The following is a 16,738-nucleotide window of genomic DNA, read 5'->3' as shown; positions in this document are numbered from 1 at the left end:
AAAATAAAAATTGTTGTGTATGTTTTAAGCAGGTTTTATGTATGTTTTTGGCATGAGAGTCTGACACAAGCAATCACATCCAGAAGCAGAAGTCAGCTGTTATTCAAAAATGCTACTTTAGGCCTTTGAGCAGGAAGCAAAGCAGAAAAATCTGGGAGGACAGTCTTCCTCACCATCCTTCAAAGCACCCCTATAGGCGGTTGTCTAGTCTTCCAACACTGCACGCAGGCATTCCTGTAGTCATTCATTCACGAAATCATTCCTCCGTGCGTTCAATCACACATGTAACCCACTGAGGTACTTTTTTTTTTTTTATTAATAATGATTTTTTATTATATTATGTTAGTCACCATACAGTACATCCCCAGTTTTCGATGTAAGGCTCGATGATTCATTAGTTGTGTATAACACCCAGTGCACCATGCAATACGTGCCCTCCTTACTACCCATCACCGGTCTATCCCATTCCCCCACCCCCCTCCCCTCTGTAGCCCTCAGTTTGTTTCTCATAGTCCATAGTCTCTCATGTTTCATTCCCCCTTCTGATTACCCCCCCTTTCTTTATCCCTTTCTTCCCCTACTGATCATTCTAGTTCTTATGTTCCATAGATGAGAGAAATCATATGATAGTTGTCTTTCTCTGCTTGACTTATTTCACTAAGCATTATCTCCTCCAGTGCCGTCCATGTTGTAGCAAATGTTGAGAACTCATTCTTTCTGATTGCTGAGTAATATTCCATTGTATATATGGACCACAACTTCTTAATCCAGTCATCTGTTGCAGGGCATCTCCGCTCCTTCCACGATTTAGCTATTGTGGACATTGCTGCTATGAACATTGGGGTGCATATGGCCCTTCTCTTCACTACAGACGTAGTGCACCCAGTAGTGCAATGGCTGGATCATAGGGTAGCTCAATTTTTAACTTTTTAAGGGACCTCCACACGGTTTTCCAGAGTGGCTGTACCAACTTGCATTCCCACCAACAATGTAGGAGGGATCCCCTTTCTCCACATCCTCTCCAACAATTGTTGTTTCTTGCCTTGTCTATTTTTGCCATTCTAACTGGCGTAAGGTGGTATCTCAGTGTGGTTTTGATTTGAATTTCCTTGATGGCTAATGATTTTGAACATTTTTTCATGTGTCTGTTAGCCATTTGTATGTCTTCATTGGAAAAGTGTCTGTTCATATCTTCTGCCCATTTTTTGATTTGTTTATTTGTTTCTCGTGTATTGAGTTTGAGAAGTTCTTTGTAGATCTTGGATACCAGTCCTTTATCTGTAGTGTCATTTGCAAATATATTCTCCCATTCCGTGGGCTGCCTCTTAGTTTTTCTGACTGTTTCCTTGGATGTGCAGAAACTTTTAATCTTGATGAAGTCCCATAAATTCATTTTATCTTTTGTTTCTCTTGCCTTTGGGGATGTGTCATGAAAAAGGTTGCTTTGGCTGATGTCGTAGAGGTTGCTGCCTATGTTCTCCTCAAGAATTTTGATGGATTCCTGTCTCACATCGAGGTCTTTCATCCATTTGGAGTTTATTTTTGTGTATGGTGTGAGATAGTGGTCAAGTTTCATTCTTTTGCATGTAGCTGTCCAATTTTCCCAGCACCATTTATTGAAGAGACTGTCTTTTTCCCACCGGATGTTTTTTCCTGCTTTATCAAATATTAGTTGCCCAAAGAGCTGAGGGTCCATTTCTGGGCTCTCTATTCTGTTCCATTGGTCTATGTGTCTGTTTTTGTGCCAGTACCATGCTGTCTTTGTGATCACAGCTTTGTAGTACAGCTCGAAATCCGGCATTGTGATGCCCCCAGCTTTGTTTTTCCTTTTCAACAGTTCCTTGGAGATTCGGGGTCTTTTCTGGTTCCATACAAATTTAAGGACTATTTGTTCCAGTTCTTTGAAAAACGTTCTCGGTATTTTGATCGGGATAGCATTGAAAGTGTAGATTGCTCTGGGTAGCATGGACATTTTAACTATGTTAATTCTTCCGATCCATGAGCATGGAATATCTTTCCATCTTTTTATGTCTTCCTCAATGTCTTTTAAGAGTGATTTATAGTTTCTAGAATAAAGGTCCTTTACGTCTCTGGTTAAGTTAATTCCAAGGTAACGTATGGTTTTTGGTGCTATTGTAAATGGGATGGATTCCCTGATTTCTCTTTCTTCGTTCTCGTTATTTGTGTACAGAAATGCAACTGATTTCTGAGCATTGATTTTGTATCCCGCCACGTTACTGAATTGCTCTATAACTTCTAATAGTTTGGGAGTGGCTTCTTTTGGGTTTTCCATATAGAGTATCATGTCGTCTGCGAAGAGAGACATTTTGACTTCTTCTTTGCCGATTTGAATACCTTTGATCCCTTTTTGTTGTCTGATTGCTGTTGCAAGGACTTCTAGTACTATGTTGAATAATAGTGGCGAGAGTGGGCATCCTTGTCGTGTTCCTGATCTTAAGGGAAAGGCTTCCAGCTTTTCCCCATTGAGAATAATATTTGCAGTAGGCTTTTCATAGATGGCTTTTATGAGATTGAGAAATGTACCTTCTATTCCTACACTCTGAAGGGTTTTAATCAGGAAAGGATGCTGTATTTTGTCAAATGCTTTTTCGGCATCGATTGAGAGGATCATATGGTTCTTGAGTCTTTTCTTGTTGATATGATGTATCACGCTGATTGATTTGCGAATATTGAACCACGCTTGCATCCCAGGTATGAATCCCACTTGATCGTGGTGGATAATCCTTTTAATGAACTGTTGGATTCTATTAGCAAGTATCTTGTTGAGGATTTTGGCGTCCATATTCATTAGGGAAATCGGTCTGTAATTCTCCTTTTTGAGGGGGTCTTTGCCTGGTTTGGGGATCAAGGTAATATTGGCCTCATAGAATGAGTTTGGTAGCTTTCCTTCTGTTTCTATTTTTTGAAATAGCTTTAGGAGAATAGGTATTATTTCTTCTTTGAATGTTTGGTAGAATTCCCCAGGAAAACCGTCCGGGCCTGGAGTTTTGTTATTTGGAAGGTTGTTTATCACTGACTCAATTTCTTCATAATTAATTGGCCTGTTTAAGAAATCAATTTCTTCCTTTTTCAATCTTGGTAGTTTATAGGTTTCCAGGAAGGATTCCATCTCTTCCAGATTGCTTAGTTTATTGGCATATAGCTGTTGATAAAAATTTCTAATAATCCTTCCAATTTCAATGGTGTTCGTCATGATCTCTCCTTTTTCATTCATAATTTTAATAATCTGGGTCCTTTCTCTTTTCTTTTGGATAAGTCTTGCCAGTGGTCTGTCAATTTTATTGATTCTCTCCAAGAACCAGCTTCTAGTCCTGTTGATCTGCTCTACTGTACTTCTGGTTTCTGCTTGATTGATTTCAGCTTTAATTTTGGTCAACTGCTTCCTTGTGCGTGGATTAGGCCTGTCCCTCTGTTGCTGTTCCAGCTTCTTGAGGTGAGAATATAAAAACTGCATTTTAGATTTTTCTATTCTTTTGAGTGAGGCTTGGATGGCTATGTATTTCCCCCTTAGGACTGCCTTTGCAGTATCCCATAGGTTTTGGACTGTTGTATTTTCATTCTCATTGGTCTCCATAAATTGTTTAATTTGATTTTTGATTTCCTGGTTTATCGAGTCATTCCTGAGCAGGATGGTTCTTAGTCTCCAAGTGTCTGAGTTTCTTCCAAATTTTTCCTTGTGGTTGAGTTCCAATTTCAGAGCGTTGTGGTCTGAGAATATGCAGGGGATAATTTCAATCTTTTGGTATCGGCTGAGACCTGTTTTGTGTCCCAGAACATGGTCTATTCTTGAAAATGTTCCATGGGCATTAGAATAGAATGAGTATTCTTTGGTTCTGGGGTGTAGTGTTCTATATATATCTAAGAGGTCCAACTCGTCGAGTATGGCATTCAAAGCCTTTGATTCTTTGCTTAGTTTTTGCCAGGGTGTTCTGTCTATTTCTGAGAGTGGAGTGTTGAGGTCCCCTACTATTAATGTATTTTTATCTATATGTCTCTTTATTCTGGTTAAGAGTTGGCTTGTGTATCTTGCTGCTCCCCTGTTGGGGGCATATATATTTATAATTGTCATATCCACTTGTTGAATACTTCCTTTAAGAATAATATAGTGCCCTTCTGCATCTCTAACTATAGTCTGTAGTTTAAAATCCAATTTATCTGATATGAGAATTGCTACCCCAGCTTTCTTTTGAGGTCCATTTGCGTGAAAGATGGTACTCCATCCCCTTACTCTCAGTCTGAATGCATCTTTGGGTTCGAAATGAGTCTCTTGTAAACAGCAAATGGATGGGTCATTTCTTTTTATCCAATCTGCAACCCTGTGGCGTTTGAAACCAGAATTTAAACCATTAATGTTCAGGCTGAGTACTGAGAGATATGCTTTTAATTCTGCCATGTTGTCAGTAAAGTCTTTGTTTGTATTGGCTGTGACTTTCTGTTTTGTATCACTCTTGGGGCCTTTTTACTTTTATAGAACACCCCGTAATACCTCCTGTAGGGCTGGTTTCGTGGTTACGAAATTGCTAGTGACTGTCAATTCTGAAATGTCTTTATTTCTCCATCAATTCTGAATGACAGCCTTGCTGGATAAAGGATCCTTGGCTGCATGTTTTTCTCTGAAAGAGCTTTAAAAATGCTCCCCCAACCCTTTCTCTCATTCCAGGTCTGTGTAGACAGGTCTGATGTAATTCTGATGCCTTTGCCTTGGTACGTGAGAAATTTCTTTGCCCTGGCCGCTTTCAATACTGTTTCCTTGGATCTCATATTTGCGAATTGCACTATGACGTGACGTGGTGTAGGTCTGTCATGGTTGAGCTTGGGAGGGGTCCTCTCTGCCTCTTGGACACGAATTTTTGTTTCCCTTGCTAGATTAGGGAAGTTTTCAGCTACAATTTGTTCAAATATCTCTTCTAGACCTCTGTTTTTCTCCACCCCCTCGGGGATGCCGATGATTCTAACATTGGATCGTTTCGTTGAGTCAGTAATCTCCCGTAGCCAACATTCGTGGGCGTGGATTTTTTTAAGACCATCTTCTATTTTTATTTTTTCCTCTATTAACCCATCCTCCAATTCACTAACCCTTTCCTCCGCTTCCGTGACCCTGGCCGTCAGAGCCTCTAGTTTTGCCTGCATTTGGCTCATAGAATTTTTAATTTCTGTCAAATTCGCTCTCATTTCCGCCCTTAGGGATTGTATATTCTCAGTAATATTTTCCTGAATACTTTTTTCAAGTCTACTCATTATCTTGACCATTGTTACTCTGAATTCCATTTCTGATAATTTGGTTACATCCATATCCGTTACTTCTGTGGCAGAGGCCCCTGACTCACTGTCTTTTCTTTGCTGGGGGGGGGCTTCTCCTTCTTGTCATTCTGATGAAGAGAGGTTGCGGGGTTTCCAGAGCCCAAAATTATTGACTGGGTCCCAGGCCGTGCCCCTTGTTTTATAGGGATCTTAGAGATGTGGGCTTCTTCTTTAAAGATTTTATTTATTTACTTATCTGAGAGAGGGAGACAGACAGTCAGCAAGGACAAAACAGAAGCAGGGGAGTGAGAGAGGAAGAAGCAGGCTCCCAGCGGAGGAGCCCGATGAGGGACTCCTTTCCGGAACGCCGGGATCACGCCCTAAGCCGGAGACAGGAGCTCAATGACGGCGCCACCCAGGCGCCTCTGGTTGTGGGCTTCTTGATTTTTCAGCCTGCCTTCTGTGTTCTGGGGGAGGGGCCTGCCGCGCCGATACTCAGGCAGCCCTGTTTGGGTAGAGTCTCCGTGTCCCCTGTGAGGGAGGATGGGGATGGGCACTCTCTGAGCCGGTATTTCCAGGCTTTTGTTCTCTGGTGGCTTTCCCTGGCGGCCGGCTATGCCTCTTCTGAGGGTCAGAGCAGCAGAGGCTGCATTGTCGCAGAACAGAGGGATTGCGGCCCGTTCTCCACTGATGTTCTGGCCACTTTAACTCTGTTACTGTTGGTGCTGCTCAACCCTGCGGCGTCCCGGGATGTGCGCACCAACTCGGCGACCCTGCCCTCACTTCCAGGGCCGGCGCGTCTCTGTCCTTTGTGTTTCTAATGCCGCCAGCCACCGGCCGCCCCGCGCGCTCCCGGGTCTCCCGGTCTCAGTCTATGCCCGGTGAGCACACCTCGATTCCGGAGTTTCGTGAGAAGCCTGGTGGCGCGCGCACCCGGTTCAGGGTCTCAGTCTGCTGTTTCGCGGGTGCCGACCGCGAGTCCGCCCGCTCCCCCGTGCAGGTGGCCCGCCAGCCGCCAGCCGCCCCGCGCGCGCTCCGGGAGCTCCCGGTCTCAGTCTGGATCCCGTGAGCACACCGGGATTCCGGTGTTCCGGGAGATGCCTGGTGGCCCGCGCGTTCACGGCTCACCGGTCTCAGTCCGCTCTCTCGCGGGTGCCCTCTGTGAGTCCGCCCGCTCCCCCGTGCAGGTGGCTGCCGCTTCTCGGCGCCCAAACGCGGCGGCTCCCTCCCCCTTCCGTTTATCTTCCGATATCCGTGCACAGTTTACAGCTCCCCTCTTGGTACCTCAATACTCAGCGCTGGAGATGTTCATTTGTAGAGATCCAGATGCATCATCCTGCGTCTCAGGCTGATTCCGTGGTTATTTAGGCTGGTCTGGTACCTATCCAGCTCGACTCAGGGGACCGGCTGAAAAAGGGGTCCCCTACTCCTCCGCCATCTTAACTCCTCTCCCCACCCACTGAGGTCCTAATTAGGGCCAGGCTCGGCTGAGGAGCTGAGAGCCTAGCCGTGAGCAAAGCAGACAAAATTCCTGCTCTCGCAAAGCTTCTAATCTACTCTGAAACAGATATCAAATCAATACAGAAGACATTCAGACAGCGACAAGTGTTGTAAGGAAACAACCCAGGATAAAACACAGGGTGACAGGTTGGAGGAGCTAGTGGTGGGCTTCTTTAGTCAGAGTGCTGAGGGAAGCTTCCAGAAGGGAGCTAAGACTAGTCGGAAGCCTGAAAACGAGTCAGCCGCCAGCATTTCTGAAGAGGGACCGCAAGAGCAAAGGCCTTGTGGCAGGAGTAAACCGGGTTCTGTTTGAGGAAGGGAACAGAAGGCCAGAATGGCTGCACAGCATCGTCTCAGGGGCATGTGGAGAGAGGTGAGGCCGGGGAGAGGCAGGCACCGTTCACAGAGGCCCTGTAGGCTGTGCCAGGGAGTCTCTATTTTATTCTCCATGCTTTTGGAAGCCCTACGTATGTTTCTAAGCAATGAATGGTGGCACTGGATTGAAATTTGTGGAAGATTCTTTGGTTGTTATGGAAAGGCTAGATTTCAGATGGGACAAAAGAGAAAGTAGGACCCCAGTCAGAGCAGAGAAAGAGCAGTGGGAGGAGCTGGTATGGGAGCAGTCAGAGCAGGGGAAGGGTTGGCCCCAGACCGGTGCGGGGCTGCACCTGCTGTGAGAAGGATATCAGAGGTCTCCGCGGCAGACGACCGGGCTGCTGTGGTCGCTCTGTCTGACTGCTTCGTGGGTGGCAGTGGTTCCTGTCCCACTGAGGCCAGCCCTGACCTCTGAATCCCACTGGACCAGTTTCTCCTTTTCATTTCCCTGTCTGCCCCCGTCTGCCCCACCCAGTCCAGCTATCCACTTAATCAGTGGGTGCCCTTTGTGATTGAATCCAACGACAATTGCTAACAAAACTGCAAGCAAGGGAGCCATGAATTGAGGCTCAATTCCAGGCGCTTGAGGTCAAAACCCGCAGACTTGCTGATGGATTGGCTGCAGGGAGAGAGGGAACGGAAAGAGTGGCATCCGCATCTGTGAAAAGGTCCTGGTCCTCACAAGCTCACATTCTAGAGCCAGGAGAGAGGCACCACGAGTGATAAACGCAGTAGCAAGCAAATTATATTGCAGGTCCAAGGTGACAGATGCTACGGGGCAAAACGCAGAGCTGGGCGAGGAGGGCCAGGATTGCAGGGGAGCGGGGAAGGGGCAGATGGCATCCTTGAGAGAGGTGGGCAGGAGGGGGTGGGTGCTACACAGGCCAGCGGGGCGGAGCCGCAAAGGGAAGCGAAGAGAGGAAACCTCTGGCAGAGGAAGGGGGGTGCAGACTGCCCCGGGGCCTGCGGGGCATTTTAAGGAAATGAAAGCTCTGTGAAAACTATGGCAGGGTTTTGAGCAGAGGAATGATAGGCTCTGTTCCCTGAGTTGAGGCCCAGCGGGAGACAAGGGTGTGCAAGCGGGGACACAGAGTCAAGCACGTTATTGGGAGAATTTTGAAGTTCAGGGGTCATGTGACACCCAAGTGCAAGTGTCCAGTATCTCGGAGCTCCTGAAAGGGCTCCCCAGAGCCACCAGCGTGACCTTTCTCAAGGTAAGGCGAACTTGATCCAATAACCTCCCTGTTTGAGAACCCTGGCGCTCCCCGCTGCGGGAGGGGGGGGGGCCCTAGTCCTTAGCGAGAAGCACTGAGTGCCTCCCAGTCAGGCCCCTGCGCGCTCCCTCCCACGCTGTCCTGCTGCCTGCATGCCCGCGGCCCCTAAGTACCCGCAGCTCCCAACCGCAGCTCCAGTCTAACCCCTCCGGAGAAACCTCCGTGCACTCCCCCCACCCCGGATCCCTTCCAGGCAGAAGGGGCCTCTTCCTCCTGCACCGGCCTGCAGACAGTCATGAAACACGAGCCAACTCCAAGAGCCAGGCTCCCAGCAGAGCCCCCGACACTGGGCTTCAGAATTAGAATTGGTGCAAGGCCGAGCTCTTGCTTGCTGTGTGCCACTGGACGCATGCTGTTTACGCTCAGGGTCTCATCAAGGGAGCAACGCCACCTTGGTAGAACAGGTGTCTTGATGAAATGAGATAACACGAGCACATCAGGAGCTACAGGACCTCGCACACAGTAGGTCTTGAAAAAAATCATGTTCCCCTCCAGACCTGAAGCCTCTGTGGGCCGGATAATGTGTCCGTTTTATTGACATTCTAGATGTCCCAGCGTTAGCGGGTCCCGGCACATAAATGCCCTTGCTAGGATGTCCGCCTGCATGAGCAGACCCTGTCTCCCCAGAGAGCTTGGAGGGGCCCCCGTGCCCAGGGGAAGACGGTGGTGACACTACAGTGGACCCTGGCCATGCGTAAACCCCTGTGCGGCTCCTGTCAGACTGGTCACCTCCCCTCCGCAGCAGCAGGGAGCCCCTCCTGCTTGTCTCTAGGGAACATTCATCCGTCCTCTCCACGAATATTTTTCTCTTTGCTCTTTAGAACTTCTGTCACTGCGTGCCACCCTGCTCAGCTGCTCTCCCGCTGCTCAGCCGTGTGTGTTCTGTCTTCCTCCACCGGTTCTCACCACACACCATATGGCTCTTCCTCGCGGACCCGAGCTCGGGCTTCACAGCTGTCTACAGGCCTCACCCAGGCAAGCGGGGTCCTGCGGGTGGCTCACCGGCCCTCCAGCCAGCAGCCCTGCTCTCAGCACACTGTGAGCCCAGCATTGCTCCCCGGAGACACGTGGCCCGAAGGCCCCCCAGGACCTCCGCTCTGCCACTTCCCTACAGCCCGCCAAGCATGCGTCGAGGGGGGGGGGTGATCTTCCAAATGCGATGGGATCGTGTGCATCTAATTCTAGAACATTGACAGACTTGTAGCGCAGGTACAGAACGACACGTTTTTACCCATTTTTCCATCCTCTTGCAGCATCAGGTGAGGCAGGCCCAGTGCGGAGGATCTGGTGTGGACTCTGGAGTCACAGGGACACACGTGTGTGTCCCTGCTCTGCATCTCCTCACGGCAACTTGCATGCTCCTTAAGTTCTCGAAACCTTAGCGTCTTCATCTGTGAGCTGAGCTAACGAGGACCTCTCACACAGAGGTATCAGTTGATACCATCTGTCTTTGTTATCTCTCAAGGCTTAACAAATCAGCCCAAAATTTAGTGGCTGAAGACAGCAACCGTGGTTCATTAGCGCTCACGGGTTTTGTGGGTCAGGAATTGTGGGTCAGGAATTTAAGAGCAGGTGTGCCGGCTCAGAGTCTCTCATGGGGTGGCGGTTGGTTGGTGGCCTGAGCTGGGCTCATTCCAAAGGCTTCTTCACTCACGTGTCTGGTACCTGGGCTGGGCAGACACACAGCAGGAGCTGGAGCGGCTGGGCCTCCCTCAGCCTCTCCCTCTGTCCCCAGGGGGTGTTGGCCCAGGGCTCTCTGGCATGACGCCTTCAGAGTCACCGGATGTCTTACGTCATAGATCAAGGCTCCCAAGGCACGTGTCCTGAGAGAAACAGGGGCAGCTGTATCACCTTGACCAGCCTGGTCCCTTGAAGTCACACAACATCATGTCCACTGCCTTCTGTTCCCTAGAAGCATGTCACCAGAGGTGCCCGGGTGGCTCAGTCAGTGAAGCATCTGCCTTCAGCTCAGGTCATGATCCCAGGGTCCTGGAACCAACTCCCACATCGGGCTCCCTGCTCAGCGGAGAGTCTGCTTCTCCCTCTCCCTCTGCCTGCCGCTCCCCCTGCTCATTCTCTCTCTCTGCCTCGCAAATAAATAAATAAAATCTTAAATTAAAAAAAAAAAAAGCAGCATGTCACTACTGCCAGCCCATAATGAAGGGGAATGAGTTAGACTCCTTCTTTTGAAGGCGTGTCAAGAATTCGTGGACACTCTTCCAGGCCCTGCCGCGTGTACGATGCCTGGTCTTCCATAAGCAGTGGCAACTTTTAATTTTTTTATCTGATGACTTAAAAAATAAAACAGAAGCATGTCTCTGCCTACCGTTCTTGCCTTCACTCCCACAAACACATCCATCCTGTGAGGAGGTAAAGTACGTGTCAATTTAGGCAAGAGTTAAAAGGAAGAATGCAAAGGAGAAGCAGAAATAAAAATTGTTGACATCTCTTCATCCTTTGCTCCATGCCAAGCCCCACGTGAAATGCTTTATGTACATTATCCATTTGAACCCTCAGGATCACCCCACAGCTTCCTCTCCTAAGCCTCTTTCATGGAGAAGTCTAAAGTCCGCACATGTTGACTGAGTTGCCCAGGGCTGGGCAGCTGGTAAAGGCACGCAGGAGCGGAGCCCAGTTGGACCGGCCCCAGGGCCTGCATGTCCAACACCGTGCCTTCTGCCCAGACAATTTCTAGATCTTCAGCTGAGAGGCTTTTACTTGAGTTTTTCCTCCCTTGTTGCTGTAATTTGAGGAGTAAGGTGTCTGAAGGAGCAGGTGGAATAGAACCTGAGAATTCGAGAAGTTCTTGACCCGGGAGCAGAGAGGCCAGGTTGCTGCTGATGGCGAGAGGGGAGAGGACGTAGAGGCCCCACGCAGACAGCCAGGTAGCAGGGGGCATGGAGGGCCTGCGAACAGTCTCTCACAAGAGTTCCTCCCACCACCATTGTGTCAGCTTAGTCACCTCAAGCCATCTGTTCAGCACTTCCTCCCAAACTGTCTCTCAGTGAGAATAACTCAGGGGCTTTCCTACCTTTCCTCCAGGATGTGGAAACCACCTCCTTGGACTTGACAGGTATCCTAAAAATTTCCTGGGTAGTTAAGCAGGAAGAGGTCATTGAACAGGGATGGAGGGAAATCTTGTCATTCCTGTCATCAGACTCAGTCCTCCTGGCCACACCACGGGGGAGGTGCTAAGGAGATGGAGCTCAGTTCTGTCCTGGGCCACAAAAGCTCTGAGGCCCCAGCCCTTGAAGTTCTCACACAGTCTAGATGAGCTGTGTTCTCGCTCAGCTTGGCTCGGGAGGCTGGAGACACCCCTCCCGCGGTGGGCCCCCCTCTTACAGCCACACGACGCCTCTTCCAGCAGCTCCTCTCCAGACACCTCCTGGGCTAGCTGCTAGGTTTCCAGAGCCCTGTCTGCTCTGGCTCCTTTCCATTCCCGTTGTCCGAACTCCCTACAGCTCAGCTGCCCTCAAAGCACTTTCTGCTTCCTACTATGGTATGGCCTTCAGGGTATTCCCCATGCAGTCTCTTCACATTCAGTCATTCGGAAAGTATTGATGACACACAACATCCTACAGGCCAGGCACAGTTCTAGGCACTGGGGATTCGGCAGGGAACAAGGCAGGCCAAGTCCCTGGCTCCCCGGAGCTGATATTCTGGAAGCTTTCACTAAAAGAGAGCTCAGCCCTCACCACAAAGGAAGCTCTCTGGGTGGAGGCATACAGGGGAAGGTACTATCATGTCACTAAATTGTCCTCTGACATCGAGTTGAGACTGCAGCCTGCCAGGGGTGATGACACACCCTGCAAGTTAGACGCTGTCCCTGGTGTTGAGCAATGGCCTGGGGCGAGTCACTTGGGCTCTCAGCTATGATGACTCGACCCTTTCAGGAGTCACCTCTGTAGCCTGGGAATGCACCTCCTCAGACCCTATCTGAGGCAGGAATGTGGTCCGTGCTCCGTTTCTGTCACCACCACCTGCCTGGGGTTTCCAGGCTGAGGAATAAAGGAAGAGAAAGCTGCTACATCCACTCAAGGGCCTTCCTCTGGCTTTGACCTCCTCCATGTTGGCACCAATAACAATAGGAATAGACCCGTGAGCCTTTGCAAGTTCTGCCCACACAGCTCCTTCTGGAAGCAGATGCTCTCTCCGTTGGCATCCCGTGGGGCACATTGTCAGCGGTCAGCAGTCTTACTCCACGCTGAAAATTTTCAGGCTAGGGGAAGTTAAGTAGTGTAACTGGTAAGTAGGCAAAAGGTGAGTTTTGCAGGAAGAAAAAGATATTTGAGGGAATAGAACGAAAATTTCACATGAATTTTGAAGTTAAAGACACAGGAAATCAAATGCACTTCAGCTCTGCGGCTGACAGTTTAGGCTCGCCCTGTCGTCTGACAGGAGACTTACTTTCCCTTTCCTCGGCCCCGCTCTGGGGGCTCTTGTAAAAGCTCTGATGTGAGACATGCCCTCTCAGGGTGCCTTTGATGCAGGAAGGATACGTTGGTGCCAAAGAGGCGGCGTCATTCAGCCGTGAGCAGGCCTCTAGAACGGCAAACCCAGCCAGAAGCGGCCCTGGGCGACAGGGACGAAGTACTCTCTCCTGTAGTAAGCGTTGCCAAAGCAGAGAAGCTCCAAGGTTACTTACATGAGCAGCTTAAAAATGTCAGCAAGGACCCACGTTCTTTCCATGTTTTCTCTCTCCTGTCCTCAGCTTGCAGGCATGTGTTCTCTGGCATCCAGATGGCTGCTGTCGTTGCAAGCATTGTGTACTCACACAAGGACAGGGGGAGGCCGAAAACCACTCCTACCTTGCGTGGCTTTTATTTTTTTATTTTTTTAAAGATTTATTTATTTACTTATGTGACAGAGAGACAGCCAGCGAGAGAGGGAACACAAGCAGGGGGAGTGGGAGAGGAAGAAGCAGGCTCCTAGTGGAGGAGCCTGATGTGGGGCTTGATCCCAGAATGTCAGGATCACGCCCTGAGCCGAGGGCAGACGCTTAACGACTGCACCACCCAGGCGCCCCTTGCATTGCTTTTAAAGACGAAAACCTTTCCCAGTTGGTTCCCCTACTCTAGCAGATGTCCCCTCACATCACATTGGGCAGAATTGCAACACAGAATTACAGGCAAAAGGAAGGGAACCGCTGTGAAGAGCTTCTCCCACCTCCTGGGGCTGGGTAGGGACCTGTCTTCCCCTGAGAGTATGGTGACCAATACCCGGATCTAGTCTGTTCTGTCGGCAAGGCAGAGTGTGGCTAATGGGTGTCAGCAGGGAGGCAACTGGCAGAGAGAGTCGCTCAGCCCTTCCCCCTTCCCTCATCCACCAGCACAGAGAGCCCTGTGGGAAAAGTGAGATGATTAATTGGGGAAAAATAAATGTCAAGTGGCTTTCTGTTTCCAAGATGAAAGAGTTTCATGACATTCTGTTTTTAATCATGGAATTTATGTAACACTTCATCAGGCAAGTCCGTCAGACAGACGGCTTTCTAAACCTGAAAAGTTTTGTCAACTTGGAGGAAGGGAACAAGCCAAGGTGCACCGAAGACTGACCTTTTCCACTGAGCAGGTCATGGATGTGTCTACCTCTGGGGTACCTGTGTCACCCCGTGTGCCCCAGAGGGATCTGGAAGCGCAGGCAGAAATATGGTGCATGAAAGCTGGATCTTACTGGTCACCCAACTCTCCTAGATCTTATACCTCTCATTGCACAGAGAAGCGAACGTAAGAGCAGATAGAGAAGGGGCTTGACTGAGGTCAGACCATGAGTGGCCGAGGCAAGATGGCAGCCTCCCGGGATGTTGTCTGCCTGTTTCACAAAGCCTCTTAGCTCTGGCTCAGGCCCATCTGACCACAGAGCTGCCTCACAATTCTATAAATACCTACAAATAACCGGAGTCCCACAGATGCTACAGACCACAAGAATAGAAAGACAAGAGGGGGTGATGGGACGGACGGAATGGGAGTGCCTTTCCTGAAACACCAGCATTCCTCAAAACATACAGAAAGTGAGCACAGTTCACCTTGGAGTTGAATAAAACTGGAGACAGTTCATCTTCTGTAGCTTATACGGGTAAGTTGCAGGACGCTAGAGGAAGAAGTGAAAAGAGCATTTAGCAATTCAATTAAAAATAGATATGAGCTAGACTGTAACAGATGAATGTGGGTTTCAACTATAGAAAGAGAAAAGGCCTTTGTTCCTGGTTTCCATTCTCCACTGATACAGATAGAGCTGCCTGAAGAGCTCACAGCCTCCAAGAACTTCCTTTTGGAGGTTCTCTCCTTCATCCAAACATGTTAAGATGCTCCCTGATCACAAGTTTAAAATAATTGATATACTGGGGCGCCTGGGTGGCTCAGTCAGTTCAGCAGCCAACTCAGTTTCTGCTCCGGTCATGATCTCAGGGTCCTGGGATGGAGGCTCGTGGAGTCTGCTTCAGGATTCTCTCTCTTCCTCGCCCTCTGCCCCTCCCCCTCCCCCCGCTAGCTCGCTCTCTTTCAAATAAATAAATAAATCTTTAAAAAAATTAAAAAAAAAATAATTGCTATACAACTTGGTAACAGTTTGTGTTGTAGTTGACTAAAAAGAAACACGTTTTAACATTTACTTAAATATTAATGTTCTTTCTTTGATATTGTAGTTTTGAGTTTATATGTTTCCCATGTCTCATATATCTCAAATATTTTAATGGACCCTTAGAAGGTTCTAAGCCCTATGCCGACAGTACCAAGTGGTTAAAATGAGAAACTACGGATCTTTAGATCCTGTAATTCCACACAGGGAGCTATGATAATTGAGTTGAGGAAGACAATCATCGTACCAGTGTCCTGTCTTAGCATTCTGTCGAATAAGGCCAGTTCACATCTGTGTAGTACTTTGTCCCTTCCCCATATCTTTCACATATTTTATTTCATTTGATGCTCTTCAACAGCCTAGTATATAGACACTAAATTTGGTTTATTGATAAGGAAACTTTGATCCAAAGAGGTTAACTTGTTTAATATCACCCAACTAGTAAGGAAGAAACCCAGATTCTAGGGAATGAAATTACCACCCCAGTACCTATGCACCTTCGATCACAACTTCAACTCCTTGTTGACAACCAAATGCTGAGTTTTCTACTTCATGACTGGGGCTGGGGGAGACAACTAGTTGACCCTACTTCTCTTGGAAGCAAGGGGCCCTAGCTGCTGTTGGTGGAATGACATTTTGTCCAATAAAATGGAGCCCATAAGAAAGATCTCAACTGTCCTATTAATGCATATTTCTCTTCAGTCTGATTTTCACTAGAATGAGCACTGGAATGGTTGGCATCATAGGTAATGTAAGAATCTGGAAGTAAGATCTGAGCCCTTTGACTGCAACTACGCTGACATGGGAATCCCAAGGGAAAGATGTCACACTGGTTGGGATAGCCACAGGACTGCTATGCAATTAAGGAAGATTCCTAATGTAAACCAAAAAACAAAACAAAACAAAAAGCCCAAAAAACAAATAACACCCTCTTCTGGATGGTGTTTTCAACATGCCACAATGTGAATGGTTGGAAACACAACACTTTGACCTGAGACCTGAACCCCAGGAAGAATGAAGCCGTCTGAGAGTGCTCACTAAGAGAGCATTTGAGGTAATCAACCTGTCTTGCGTAATGGCTATGCTAACTCCTAAGAATTTAAGGCCTGTGTCTATGACAATGTCCTGGCACATGAAAATCCCCAGCACATGCCTGTGGACTGAAGCACTGAATTGTAGGTGAGTAAAGCAGGGCCTTCTCCCCATCCACCAATCTTACTTCCAGATTCCAACATTACCCACTGATACTGAGCAAGAATTTGTGAGACAGCTGTATCCTGGAGCACAACACTGGATTTTTTTTTTTTTAACTAAATGCAAAACCAAAGCCTCAGGGGCCTCTAACAGGATGGTTGGGATCTTTCTGATAGGGTTTATTTTATTGGACAAAATGGGGCCCCTTGCTTCCAGGAGAAGTGGGGTCAACCTGTTGGAGTGAGGCTGGAGTTTAGTAGGTCCAATGTGCTCCTTTGAATAGACTAAGATCAAATGTCCTTCTCAAGGTGACAGGCCCAGAATCTGAACTCTAACGTGTCAGCCTACAACCCCAGAGACATGTGAGCCTGAGCACCCAAGTTTCCTCTCCACGACCTTTGTGCAACCTTGTCCTTTCTGCTCTTCCAAGGTTGGTATTGAAAAGGGGCAGTATGACATTGGGGAAAGACCTCCACACTTACAAGAAAACTGAAAGTTTGGGAAATGACCACGGCATCCAGGGTTCCCAATATTTGCACAAGTGTAATGCCAATGATAAG

General features: G+C 48.3%; 1 long non-coding RNA gene across 7 annotated transcripts in view; it reads right to left on the bottom strand.

Moving 5' to 3' along the window:
* The window catches only part of LOC123792387 (uncharacterized), a 147,177-nt gene that overhangs the window by 78,774 nt on the left and 51,665 nt on the right, over window positions 1–16,738 (bottom strand). For all 7 annotated transcript variants that reach the window (XR_015723058.1, XR_015723057.1, XR_006779683.2 and 4 more), the window contains one exon: window positions 14,434–14,498. This is a non-coding gene — a long non-coding RNA (uncharacterized LOC123792387). The remainder of the gene's footprint in view (window positions 1–14,433; window positions 14,499–16,738) is intronic.

Source organism: Ursus americanus, chromosome 2 (genome assembly GCF_024610735.1).
Source record: "Ursus americanus isolate L20-20 chromosome 2, mUrsAme1.1.p, whole genome shotgun sequence".
Lineage (NCBI taxonomy): Eukaryota > Metazoa > Chordata > Mammalia > Carnivora > Ursidae > Ursus > Ursus americanus.
Note: the sequence above shows the minus strand (reverse complement) of the source record. Positions and strands in the feature narration are given on the sequence as shown.